This window comes from Orbicella franksi, chromosome 6 (genome assembly GCF_964199315.1).
Source record: "Orbicella franksi chromosome 6, jaOrbFran1.1, whole genome shotgun sequence".
Taxonomy (NCBI): domain Eukaryota; kingdom Metazoa; phylum Cnidaria; class Anthozoa; order Scleractinia; family Merulinidae; genus Orbicella; species Orbicella franksi.
In genome coordinates this window covers 8,570,429-8,584,144 of record NC_138150.1, presented here as the reverse complement: position 1 = coordinate 8,584,144, position 13,716 = coordinate 8,570,429, and the positions used below count along the sequence as shown (strand labels likewise).

Below are 13,716 nucleotides of genomic sequence, written 5' to 3'. Positions count from 1 at the left end.
TTGATCCTTCTACTGGAAGTCACCGTTTGGAAAACCATATTATTCTGCCTATATATATATATATATATATATATATATATATATATATATATATATATATATATATATATATCATTAAATGTAGTTCAGGACTTCAGGAGTGATTCATCGTTTTATTGCTACAGACCTGTTTCGTATGGTCAACAAGTGACCACACTCATCAGGCAACATCAACGAATGACCTGTTAATTTAAATGCTGGCGGTTAAATACAAATTCAAATAGTTGCTATGGTGCTGGTTATTGCGTTACGTTATCTTAAGGTTTTTGAGTACATATCTGTTTCTGTGAGGGCACGAAGTTGCTAATTCATTACGTTTGTTGAGGCTACATAGGTCTTTCCTGCAGATTATTAGAAATTTTTCGTAAAGACATAAACTGCATTTTTTAGTTACGTTGTTGTAAGGCTTGGATTTTCTGAGGACTTTCCATGCTATATTGAATGGTTTCTTGGCGTCTTTCAGTTTCCATACATGTTTTGACAGTTCGGTGCTGTTTCTTTTGTTGACGTGTCGGAAGGATGTTGTATGATTTCTGAAACGTTCTTTGAAGTTTGTTGCGAGTCCTACGTATGATTCTGTTTCTGTGTCGGTTGTTACGGTTGCTTGGTATACCACGTTCGTTTCAAGGCATTTACCTTGAAGGGGGCATTCGTCTTTTGTTCGGCAGTTGCACTGTTTGTTGGGTTGTTGTGTTGGGGCTGTGTTGTAATCGGAGAGGAGTGTTTTGTTGTGTGACGAGATAATGGATTTCATGTTGGGCATGCAGGAGTAGCTAAGCTTGAGCGTGTGTCTGTTGAAGATCTTGTTAAGTGGGTGATTCTTTGGGAAGCATTTGTCGACTATGTGGAGGAACTTCTTTCCTAGGTTGGTTTTGACGTTGGAGTTCCATGGGGGATTGTACCAGGTGATGTTTCTCTTGCGGTTTCTCCTCGGTGTTTGTATGGGCTGATGGTTGTATGTCAATTTGTAGGTGTATCCGCTTTCATTTAGAGCTTTTTGGTACGGGGGTATGGCTTCTTCGAAAACCTTTTGGCTTGATGAGATGCTTGTTAGCCTTTTGTTTATGTTTTCTGGGATGTTCTTTAGTAGTTGCGGGGGGTGGTTGCTCTGTCGATGGACGTATAGTAGTTTGTTGTTGGGTTTTATATATATATATATATATATATATATATATATATATATATATAAACAACTACTAAAACCTATTTGTTTAAAGACGGCGAGGCTTTAAAGAACAAGTAAAGACCGTTTATTGCAAGCTTGTTCAGATGACAACGTTGACAATTTAAGTGTACAATATTCAGTATAAGCTGTTGTTGACTGTGATGGTCATTATGTACTGTCTTCTGAAACCATATCTAGCCAAATTATACTTGTTTACACTAGTAAGTCTGTTATGCTGAAAATGTGAATAAAGCTAGACCAATAAGTTATAACCATTTCAGTGTCCCACAAGCAGAATAAAAGAGGGTATGGATTATAATCATTACAATTTATTAATAATTCTTTTATATAAAATGAGCTTTGACATTCGTTCCCAAACTTTCACTGCAGTGGAAGCTAAAATAAGTGTTCAAATGCGGACGCGTTCTGTGGTAATTCACGCAGAAGCGAAAAACGTTTGCCGAGTGTACTTTGGGAGCAAACTGTATAAAGAATACCCTTGGTGAAAGATCTGAGCCATATCAGCAGCTCACCGGAAATCAGCCTATGGTGTTGGTAAACAATGTAAATTACAGAGTTTGCTACATAGTCCTTCCCTGTGAGTAAGGAGCAGAAATAGTTTAACTGACATCAAAGTCAGTCACAACCTGGCCTGGGTTTGTCTCAACGCAGTCAATATCGCTGGCAAGTCGAATTTGAAACGATACAAAAATGGCTGTGTAACCCAGAGACGACTGATTTTCGTTATTTCGCAATAACGAATCACACGTTTTATTAGTGGTAAACAAATCGATGCGAAGTATAACAAAAGCAGTATACAACACCAGAATTTTTCCTTAAAGCATCCTCGATACTCCCTGAGAGCTAAATAATTGCTATGCACGCCAACTACAAGTCTATACGTACTGTTGTAAACTTTTCCCCATTTCAGCTTTGTTTTGCCTAAATTAAGTACAGATTAAGGTGCCCAAAATTAATTCGAAGTTCCTGTGAAACAATTCTCCAAGAAATAATCAACGCAATTCTTGATTATTATACTTGGTTTGCTCAGGTTTTCTCAAGAATGCTTCAAGGTTATCTGATGGTCACCCAATCGTGCGATCACGCCCGCGATCGAAGTCAGCTATATTGACTTGAGTATCGATCCCTGCTCTGATGCAATGTGTTTACATGTTGTAATCAAATTAAAACGAATAAGAAATACTCACGGTTACGTTTGTTCTGGTAAAAAGGCTACGCCACACACACACACACACACACACACACACACACACACACACATAGATCTTGCTGGCAAACAGCTACGCAACACGCAGCTAGAACTTGCTCGTAAATAGCTACATAGGCTTTTGTACATTATTCTTCTTTTCATTATTCTTGTCAATTTTCACTCGTGAATTTGTGCGGTCGGGAATCCTTATGCGATATAAGGCGAGATTGCTGTCATCATTTTGTTAGCGAACGGGACTTTGGGCGCGATGCCCAACGAGTTTGCCAAGCAGAAAGGTCTCTGATGAGTCCCTTGGCCGGGACGAAACGAGCTGCGTAAGACTAGCCACGAACAATGTATTATCACAAGTAACTGTCAACTTTATTGTCATTCTTTTCTTTCCCCACTAAAATAATCCACCTTAACCCTCCATCCCCCCCACCCCCCCGCCCCCACCAAAAAAAAAATAGTCACCAAAATGCTCGGTTAATGATTATACATAAGGGTTTTTCACCAAGGTAACTGAAAAAACCTGGCCGCCTTTAATTTGAATCGACTATCACTTACTTCTCCTCAGTCTCCATTCGGCTCTGTTAGGGTGGCATTTGATATATATTTTTTTCCATTTCGATTTAAGTCTTTATTTTCTCGTGAAAAAAAAAAAAAAAAAAAGAATATATATATTTCTATTTTCTGTGGAGAAAATTAATTTTCCGGGAAAATGCCACTAAAATACTCGAATAATACTTAATGCTTTTGTCTCACTAAAATGCTCGAAAAAAAGCTAGCATACTGTACAAAAGCCTACGGCTACACCACATTCTTCTTCACCACAACCCTTTAAACTTTCAGGGGCTTACGAGGGAAGGGTGAGTGATTCGAGTTAAGCATGAATTAAATTTATTTATGCCGATGCATTGTACGGAAATGAGTTCGGGAGCTCTCTGTGGTGTCGCACTAGTTTGCTGAGGATGATATGGTGTACAACAAATAATCAACTCTTGAATTGGCATTTCTTGGCCACTTAGAAAGCGACCAGTCTTTTATACTGGCGGATAGATAACACTCTTTAACATGATTGGCTGTCATGTTACATGACAGACCACCATCGGACCGACAAATATGTGCCTTGAATACAATAGGTCAATTTATAAACATAAATAACCTCATGCCTTGGCTTGATGTTTGTTTTTGTGGACACTGAACACTCAAAATATTTCTTTCTCAACCCTTTATGATTTTCTTTTCTCGTTATGTTAGTGTGTCTTTTTTTTTTGTCTAAAAGCAGCTTGGTTGATTTTTTTTTCGTCACAATTACCCAACCCCACTCCCTTCAGTAGATCATTTTGCATAGCTTAAACAACCTGTTATCCAGCCATCCAGTCTGCCTGAGGAGCACCTCGCGTCGGACATTAGCATTTCCCCCCCAAAATAGTTAATATAATTTTTCACGTTGTTATTGTAAGATAGTTTTGCGCTGGTATGTAAATTCGTTGGTATGCAGGTTACGTAATTATGCTACGAAGTTAATATTTAAGGAGTTTTTCCGTTAGGAGTTATCACTTCGACGGCATCTCCACTTTTAATCAGTTCATTTTGGAAATTTTGTTTTAGTAAATTTCCGTGTTTTTGTTTACTACGTTTATGGTGTTAACAACTATCCTAGGGCAATTTATGTCTGATCAATAAACGAGATGCCCCCTCCTATATGACTGATGTTTTCTTACTTATATACTAAGTTAGAAATTATTTTGTTTCCTTTCCACTGCAGAGTGATTAGACAACAACTATATATATTGCGCAGGTCGCATGAATAGATGATTACCGCGCATAATTCTTTTTTTTTATTATTTTTTCCCAAGAGGGCACGGTAACGAATTCTTCAATTTGATTGGTTCTCAGCGTGGTCCGGATTTTCCTATCTCTGACCACGGTCACGGTAACGGCGGGAAACAGCGCGGGTGAAATTGTTGTGTTGGTCAATTTTCCTGAGTGAACTGGCCGGCGGTAATCGTCAACCTTTCGCTCTTTTTACACATCCATCGATGATTAATAAACGGAAGTTTAGCTCTATATATACCTTTAAATAGCAAGGAAAGTCAATGCAAGTAAATTCAATTGAGTATTTTGACGTTGTGAGGGTTTGTTTGGTGATTTGTAGCTCGGCGCTGTAATGGCGCGCAATCCTATGTTTCTCTCGCCGCACGATTTTAATCAAAAAGAGTCAATTGCAGTCCAGTTTACCGCTTTGACCGTTGCTATGTATTTAAGAGAATTTCTTTGGAATACACTGAACGAATTTCCTCGCTTTCTGCTACTCAATTTACAGTAAAACAGTCCGATTTCGAGTGATTAGCAACGGCTCTAAGAAATTGTTTTTGTGGTACAACTTCAAACTTTTCTCGAAATTCCACACCGGGAAAACAATTTTGGAGAACGTAACTGGGAACTAGACGCAACTAACATAAAGTTGTTCGAAAAAAATTTGGTCTTAAAAAAACATCTTTCTTTATCTAGTATCTCTTGCTCGTTCACTCGTTAGATTTTTTGCGATGGTTTGTTCACGGCACGTAAGCCAATTCATTGACAAAGTTGCGTAAACAAACCCGCTTGTCTGACCCAATTTAACGCAGGAAAAAATAACATAGGTTATTTGCCAGCTTAGGGTCAGTCCGTATAGTGAAAAACTGTGACCTCGGGCTTGAAAATGCTGCCCTCGGCCTGCAGCCTCGTACAGCATTTTCAAGACCTCAGTCACTGACAGTTTTTCACTATACGGACCTTCCAGCCGGCAAATACCATATAGCATGTACCATGGTCTTAAAAAAACATCTTTCTTTGTCTAGTATCTCTTGCTCGTTCACTCGTTAGATTTTTTGCGATGGTTTGTTCACGGCACGTAAGCCAATTCATTGACAAAGTTGCGTAAACAAACCCGCTTGTCTGACCCAATTTAACGCAGGAAAAAATAACATAGGTTATTTGCCAGCTTAGGGTCGGTCCGTATAATGAAAAACTGTGACCTCGGGCTTGAAAATGCTGCCCTCGGCCTGCAGTCTCGTACAGCATTTTCAAGACCTCAGTCACTGACAGTTTTTCACTATACGGACCTTCCAGCCGGCAAATACCATATAGCATGTACCATGGAAGAAAGTGTGTCCTTTTTTGAGTGTTCGTATATATGCAGTGTATGATAATGATTACTGGCTGCGGTCGCAGCCTTTTGTAACATGACTTTAGAATTTACAGCGGAACATGGCTACAGTCGACTACGCGGTCACATCAACACAGTTAACTACTTTTATAAAGGCTAGTTCTGCCGGACTTGCCTTTGTGTGACGTCAGAGTTAACAGCAGTCAATTACATCGTCAGCGTTAACGGTTCTTCGGGTTACTCTTTGGTCACATGACGTCAGACATAACGGTAGAAAGTGGCTGCAGTTGACCGCTTTGCTATCACAACAATACCACTAAGTTACACATTTCTGACTAGCCTTGTAGTTGACAGTCCAAGTTATCTGGTCAAATCTGGCTTACGCATCATGAAGATATTTCTTTGCTTTTTAGTGTTTCTCTTTTTCCCTACAATCTTTCAATCTTTCTTAATCAAAACAGATCAGTATCTTGAAAACTGTGTTTACAGAAAAAAATACGAACAATCGGTTCCTCAACCCCCATCTACTACAAAAGGCCTTTTGATGGCAAGTGCGAACGGTCACCGTGTTTAAGAACTATGTTAGATCGTGCGACGCGTTTGTTTGTAGACCAAATTCTAAGGGATGTTTTTGAAACTAAAATATCCCGAGAAACTCATCGCCTCGAACATCAACGGTCTCCAGTAACCTCCAGACTTAAGTCATATGCCATAGGGCAATCCTTCACAGATCAGTATATATGCCTTACAAGGATCAGAAATCTGCCGACATAGTCCACAGACAACTTCACGACCTTAGAAGAAAACAAAACAATCATGATTTGCAGCCCTAAAATTAGAAGCAAAAAGATTAGGAAAAAAATAAGGAATTTAAGTGTGAACTGTGAGATACAAAATATATCGGCTACACGTGGCGCTACCTCCATCAACGTGTACAGGATCAAAAGGAAAAAAAAAAATTCACGGGCGGACATAATGTAAAACCGCTGGTAAACCTTCGTGAGATTTTCAATATAAGGAATGCCGGGGCAAGCTGGAGTGTTTAGTTTTTGCGATGCTCATAATTAGAAAGAAATGGCCGGAACTGGACACTCATAAGACTCTATTCGCGCGAAACTTTTAGTTTCAGTTAACCACTTGCTTTTACCCTCTTTGAATGAATGAATTTTGTCAGAATTCAATTTCTTAATATATAGCATTATAGGTCACTTATTTTAATTTCTTTTCAATTCCACAATCATGACATGACGTCGTCGAGACGTCATGTAACGTGCTTATCGTTAATTTTCTTTTTCTTCTCTTTTAGTAATTAATGTAATGTACATGTTTTTCATTATAAAGGGCATTTTAAATTAAGAAAGAGAGAAAGTTATGGACAAAGAAACAGTTGATTACCCCAGTGGTCTCCCGGTAATTTCTAAATGTCAGTTCTGCAGGTATTTAGGCTTGAAGTCTGCCTTCAGAAACCTCTGCAGGTACCTAGAACAGACATATTACTTCATATCAGGTTGCATGCAGATATTGGTACCTTCAATTCCCAGTTGGCAGTTTAATGTCTTTCCGGGAAACGTTTGGAATATTAAGTCTTACTTTCATCCTACCGTTACGCAAGCAGTGTCTGGGCTTTAACCCTTCAATCCTGCATTGCTCACAACGTGAATAGATAAACAAATAAATGAAAATAATAGTAATAAAGATATGTAAGGTAAGTGAACTTGGTATCAGTGGTGACAACAGAATGGCTTAAGATGTGTAAATGAAGGCAAGTCCCGAGGATCAAGCACATCATACAGGTAACTTATAATATCAGCCGTAGAGGATTATTTGTCTTTTATATTTATCTATCAGTAATTTGTTTTTGTATTTTCTTTTAAAAATTGAAAACCATAGAAAAAATTGAAATGCCATCTCTGAGGTTTAATTACGAGTTATAGTATTACTGACACCTTTTAACTGATATTGAACCCTAACACAGCTTTTATCCAATGTGGTGTGATAATGAAATACACCGTCGCTATGGTACCATCAGACAGGTGGTTTATTGAGCAATGTGATAGAGCACAGTGCCTCTTTTCCGTCAAAATAACCCTATTTAGCATTAGTTGAAAGTTGAAAGTTTTTATCGTCAGAAGACCCAAACGTGTTGAAATCACTACCGAAATAGGAATTTTGCTATAAAATCAGCAATTAAGGAACAAAGACAAAGGCAAAGACAAGAACGCAGTTAAATATCAGGCTAAGACAGATGTCAGTGGTTTCATTTTCTGACAGGTGGAAAGGAATACTGTTAACTAACACTCATGCCGATTCATGCACGTCTTTGACTGAGAGCTTTAAGATTATTTGACGCGATTAAAAAAGGTAAGCAAGTTCTATTTTCTTCTCTTTAATCTTAAGTTTGGATGGTGACCGACAATCTTCGCTTCATGTTGAGAAACGTTATTGCTTACGGTTGTTCAATAAACTTATTATGATCATGTATGAAATTTTTTGAATAGATGATTATTGCAAAGCAAGCACCCTTAATTTTAGGCAGTCCTTTCATCGTGTAAAGCATGACACTTATTATTTTAAAGTACAAATTTAGTTTGCCCCAGTCTGGCGTAATGTCCCGTTGTGTACCGATGCAAGAAACAGTTGGGAGGGAGGCATTTAAGTACACCTTAATTTTAAACGTGAGCCTAAAGGTCCTAGAGTGTCAAGTAAAACGTTTTAGCGTTTCAACATAAAATTTAATGAAAAATAAAAGATTCAAAATGAGAGCCGTATTTCCAGATAAACTTTCTAATTATAATATTTAATTAAATTGTTCTCGTTAAATTGTCAACATTCATAAAAAGACGGCATGTCTCCCAGTTGCCGAAAATCCTCGCGCAAAGCATTTTTTCTCCATTTTTTTTTAAATCAGCAAAGATTTTGTTATGATGAGCGCTGCAAAGGAGGTAATCTGTGTTATTTTCTTTCCTGTCTTAGAAACGTTCCTAATGTGTATGCTCAGCAGCTGTTTGAATTATTAAAATAACTAAATACAGGAAGTTGAAACTTGGGAATAATCGTCTTAAATTATTGACTGTGGATCGTGCATTTTGACAAAGACAAGTGCATCTTCCTCCCGACATGACATTTCACAGATCACTAAATTTTACAGGTATGGCTGGTTTTCAAATGGAAAAAGACAAAATTCCTGCTGTAACTTTTGCTCCTCTTTTCTTCTCTAACTTTTGACCCAATATGGTCTAAGCTCTGGAAAGCGACCACCTCCCGTAAGCGAAGCTTGACATTTTTGGTAGTCGCTTACGGGAGGCTCGACTGTAGTACTGCTGTTCGGAAATATTACGTAGTTTCCACGCTATGTGTCATCACCATAATTTGATCATGCTATACATCGTCCAGGCTTCATAATCATTTTCAATACCATAGTGCTCTAAGTGTAACTAAGGATGGGCTTAAAATTCCCCTATCCCCATTCCCTTCCTATTCCAGAGGACAAAGCCCAGTGTAAACATTTGCGTGTTCTTAGCCTCGTTGGTCTAAATATTGGCGAGAGTTTGTTCACATAAACTCGCTAGAATGGTTATGAAACTACTAATTGGTCTAGGTACGACGGTTGAGGAATATTCATTTATGGAACTGCATGTTGCTAAAAATACATTTATTAAGGAGAATTATCCTGCAGGAAACGATGATAAACCAGTGTAAGAGAAGTTATTAACAACTTGTATGTACGCCGGTGAGGGGAATTTGTGGCAGTTGGAGGGGTGGTTGTAATGTGACCCTGTCTTGCCTCTTGACAGGCCACCTTTTACCAACCAAAGGAAAATTTAAATAATTACAACAAAATACCGTACTGGAGATTCAGTACCCAATCAGTTGACCATGTTTAGTTGGTCAGTAATATAGTGTTGATTTCTTTTTTTAGGGGAAAGGAGGAAGAAACGAAGAATCGTCATGCTGTTGGTCATGGCTTTATATGTAATCGTCGTTGATGCAGAAATTGGCTGTGTCCATGTTGAATCTCTACATGAATGTGAGTGATACAGAACTAGAAAATACTGATCTTGAAGTAGGGACCACCTTTTCTTGCTCTTCTATTCTTTGTTAGAACATTGAGTAAAAGTAAAATCGTTTAAATTGAATTATAAAATTGAGTTTGTCTCCATTCCTCCCCAGCCCTAAAGCAAAACAGGGGTATGGTACTCTTCCTTATATAGTTACCTTTTTTATGTTTGTGTTATACGGGTTTTGTTTTTACTGTTATTTCTTTCACAAAACTAAATGCCATTTATTTGGGAAGCTCTTGCAATTACGGCAAGGCGTTTTTAAAGTGTGAAAACAGTCCTGGTCATGCCATCATAACAAGAACGGTATTTTTATCCGTTTTAGTACGGCACATCCCCTGAAATCCCTTCCCAAAAGTCATGTTGACTGAAACGTTGTCTGACTTTGTTTGCTTAATTTTGTGTAACGGGTGCTTTGAGAGAGATATACCAGCACGAGTCCGGTGCTAGTGTTGGCTAGTGTTAACTTCTATTATTATCAATATACGCGGCCAAATTGAAAACCGCCCTCTTGAAAACACGCGCTTTGCGGGCCGCAAATGACTCCTAGCGGGCCGTTAATGTATTAACGGCCCTGCAGCTGATTGGTTCACGGTTCCTCATCCGATGAATATTAACCAATCAGGTTACGTTTATTGACGCGGGAAAACCATTCAGGTGCGAACAGCTTGCGTAATGAACGTTTGCCGTTTGGAAATTTCATTTTAAAATGGAAGAACTCCCAAATTTTCAGCTTTTTTCTAGTCAAAACTCGGACTTAGACAACGAGCAACTGGATGAGATTGAGCAAAAAGCTCAAGCGAAAAACACCAAGAGAGCAACTGAGTGGGGAGTAAAAAAGTTCGAGAAATGGTGTGAGAAAAGAAAAATTACAGTGGATCTCAAAACAGTAAGTGCAACGGACTTGAGTGAAATTCTGCGAAAGTTCTTCGCTGAAGTGAAAACAGAGAAAGGCCAAGCATTAACTCCAAGTGCATTGACTGGAATTAGAGCGGCCATTCATCGCCATCTAACCTGTGCTCCACTCAGCCGAAACATAAACATTTTGCAAGACAGCGAATTTATGTCTGCCAACAAAATGTTTGAAGCGAAGGCCAAGCTATTTACGAAAGAAAACAATGCGAAACCAAAACACAAATCATCCATTCAGTCAGGAGACATGCAGAAATTGAATCGATACTTCATGGAAGGGCAGAACACGGACGGCGTTTGGAAAGATGCGGAGAAGTTAGTTGAGTTTATTTAGTTTTCGTTGTAATTTCATTTTGTTCGCCGCGGAATGGCGGGAGCTTAGAGGACAGTCATTTGATTTTTGCTAATCATTGTCATTAATCTTTTTAAAACTAGATCATATTTGACTTTTATTGTAAACAGAAAGGATTTTTATTCGGCTCTTGTTTAGCTGATCGTATTTTGCAACAACTTTTCATATCATAGTTTCATGCTACATCTCTGTTAAACATTTTTTTCTTATTAAATGAATTTGTACGATTTGGCCTTGTGTATTGATAATAATGATAATCGCATGACTTTTGTCGGTCATATAGTTTATTTGTGTCCCTCGTAGCATCATTTGCGCCCTTGCGCTTTGCGCTCGGGCGCAAATGATGCTACTCGGGCCACAAATAAACTATATGCCCTCCAAAAGTCATGTGATTGTCCTAACCGCAAAGAAGTTCTTGCGTCTTGCAGGATCTAAGCGCAAGCGACCCGCAAGAAGCCGCAAGAAGGTGCCGGCTTGCGGACGCAAAAAGAAGTTTATGCGCGTGCATTATTTTTGGGCTGTACTGTAAAAATCTAAACTGACTTCATGGAAGAAGTGCTAATTAAGAAAATGATTTATTCTACGGAAACATCTACAAGCACAGTACTGTAACAATATAGTTTGGTTTCTTTGCCAGTGTATTTCTAAGTCACTTAGGTCTCATGGTGGTGGCCTCATGGTTAGTGCGCTCGACTCCGGACTCCGGATCGGGGGGTCCGAGTTCGAGCCCTGGCCGGGGACATTGTGCTGTGTTCTTGGGCAAGACACTTTTTGTCACAGTGCCTCTCTCCACCCAGGTGTACAAATGACTAACGGCTGGGGGTAACCCTTCGATGGACAAGCATCTCATCCAAGGGGAGATTAGAAATATTAATAGTCGCTTCATGCTATAGAAACCGGGATAGACTCCGGCTTGATGGGCCACTTGGCTCGTATGCAGACTTTACTTTGGGTTAGTAAAAAAGGCACAAAAAAGGCTTGAGCTATTTGCAAAAAACAGGTTATAACGACTCCATATTTTAGAAACTGACCATTTTGCAGTTCGTATCGATTTTAAGAAAGTGCTATTTATTTCAAGGCTGTAAAGCGAAAATTTGATTAACTGAGAATAAAATCTCTACCAGATCCTCGAGCTCCGTCCATGTCGCTAAACATTTTGGAATTTCCTGGTGAGGACGTCCTTCCAACAGTCCGGGATCGTTATCAGATTTGATAACCATGTGACGCCACAACATGGCGGCCATTTCAAAAACCGGGAATTTTCGTATTTACTTCGCTTTGCTCGTTATTTGTTCGATTATACTCGGGTAATTTACCCATAATTCTATTCGATAATTACCAGAAAAGAAGGAGCCTCACGTGTTTTGAAGATGGCGGTTGAAGACCAGCGTAAACGATGTAAAATGCTACTGGTAAAGTGAAACAGCGCTTGCAATTTTGCATCCAAACCAGGTATGTTTTTCATTTTGTCATTAGATTTAAGTTACCTGGAGATTTTTGCGAAAATCACAAAAAATATGTCGTTAATCCTAACGCCATATTCTTGGGATTTAACGTGTTTTTAGTATTGTGCACGATCTGTGAAAAAAGTGCACGGGGGTATTTTGATTTGCGATGTGTTGTTCGTAACGGCGGCCATATTTACAGCTGTAATCGATATGTTCCTAGGTATTGAGATGGCGGATGCTGGTACCCATAGAATCAAAATAGCAAATTTATGTCGATTTTGTGGATATAGCTTGGTCATTACATAGGGTAGGTTTATTGTTGTCGAGTTTTGCAGCATAAAATTTTCGTTCCTTTTAGGCCTGACAGACACGCACCATTCAACTTTAAGAATTACTGGTGGCAAAATCAAGGGGTACGTAAAAGTAACTTACATAAATCATCTAAGCCCCTTCAGAAAAAATTATAGCTCTTAATGAGTCGCTCGATTCATGGTACGGCAGTCCAGGTGGTCGGGAAACCACTTGCGAATCTAACATTAGTTGTTTATTTTCTTTTGAAGGGTTACCATGAGGTCAAAATCAAGGGGCCAGAAGGAACTCCTTTTCATGTCCTTCCTGAAAATTGGAAACAAAGACTCGTTCGCACTTCGTTGTGTTTTGCCAGAAATTAGAGAAATACCCGAGACACTTCTAGACGTGCCACAGTCTGGTATCCAAGAGCGCTAAGAAAAATTACACTTTGAGAGAAATTGCTGGAAGACAGATAGGCCGGGTGCAATACTCCATAAACAGGGAACTAAAACACCTTTCGGACTGCGGGAAAATCGGCAATCACGTTAAAGGGTAAGTTGCCCATATTTTAGAGTCAATTTCAACAACTCGCGGTCCTGAAATATTTTCCGGAAATGCCGGCCAAATTAGGTCAGTTTTCTGGCACACCAGTCGTTATATAATGAAGCTTATTGTTGGATTTAGCGAGTGAACTATGGTACGAAAACATATTACTTGAATTATAGTTTCTTTTATATGAATCGGTCATTAAAAGCGTTTTTCCATATCACCGAATGCACAACAATAGACTACTGATCTACAACTAAAACAATTTTTTTTCCGGAAATGCCAAGACTTCCAAGTTTACTGTCACATCTCACGACATAAAGTGTTGCATGTACCCATTCCACTGAACGGAGGTGTATCACGAATTAAAGTAAATATACCTGCTATATTTTTGTTGTTGTGCCACAACCATATCAGGCGAGCCCACAACGACAAAGAGAACTCCAGTGCATCAAAGATGGAAACGAAATGTACAATACGGCGGAGGGGATTGAATTAGCAATCGCAGAAATGGAATTAGGTGTGGGATGGGATATGGCCA

General features: G+C 39.0%; 1 protein-coding gene and 1 pseudogene across 2 annotated transcripts in view; one reads left to right on the top strand and one right to left on the bottom strand.

The window, feature by feature from the left end:
• Positions 1-3,074: 3,074 nt before the first annotated feature.
• LOC145490432 (uncharacterized) overlaps positions 3,075-13,716 on the bottom strand; it is a 125,777-nt gene continuing 115,135 nt past the window's right edge. The window contains exon 3 of the mRNA XM_081469553.1: positions 3,075-4,172. The gene's annotated coding sequence lies outside the window, so the exon portion shown is untranslated. The remainder of the gene's footprint in view (positions 4,173-13,716) is intronic.
• LOC145491170 (fibroblast growth factor receptor 4-like) overlaps positions 5,274-13,716 on the top strand; it is a 53,186-nt pseudogene continuing 44,743 nt past the window's right edge. Inside the window, exons 1-3 of the transcript XR_014049780.1 lie at positions 5,274-7,929; positions 8,542-8,716; positions 9,488-9,595. The product of XR_014049780.1 is annotated as a fibroblast growth factor receptor 4-like (transcript). The remainder of the gene's footprint in view (positions 7,930-8,541; positions 8,717-9,487; positions 9,596-13,716) is intronic.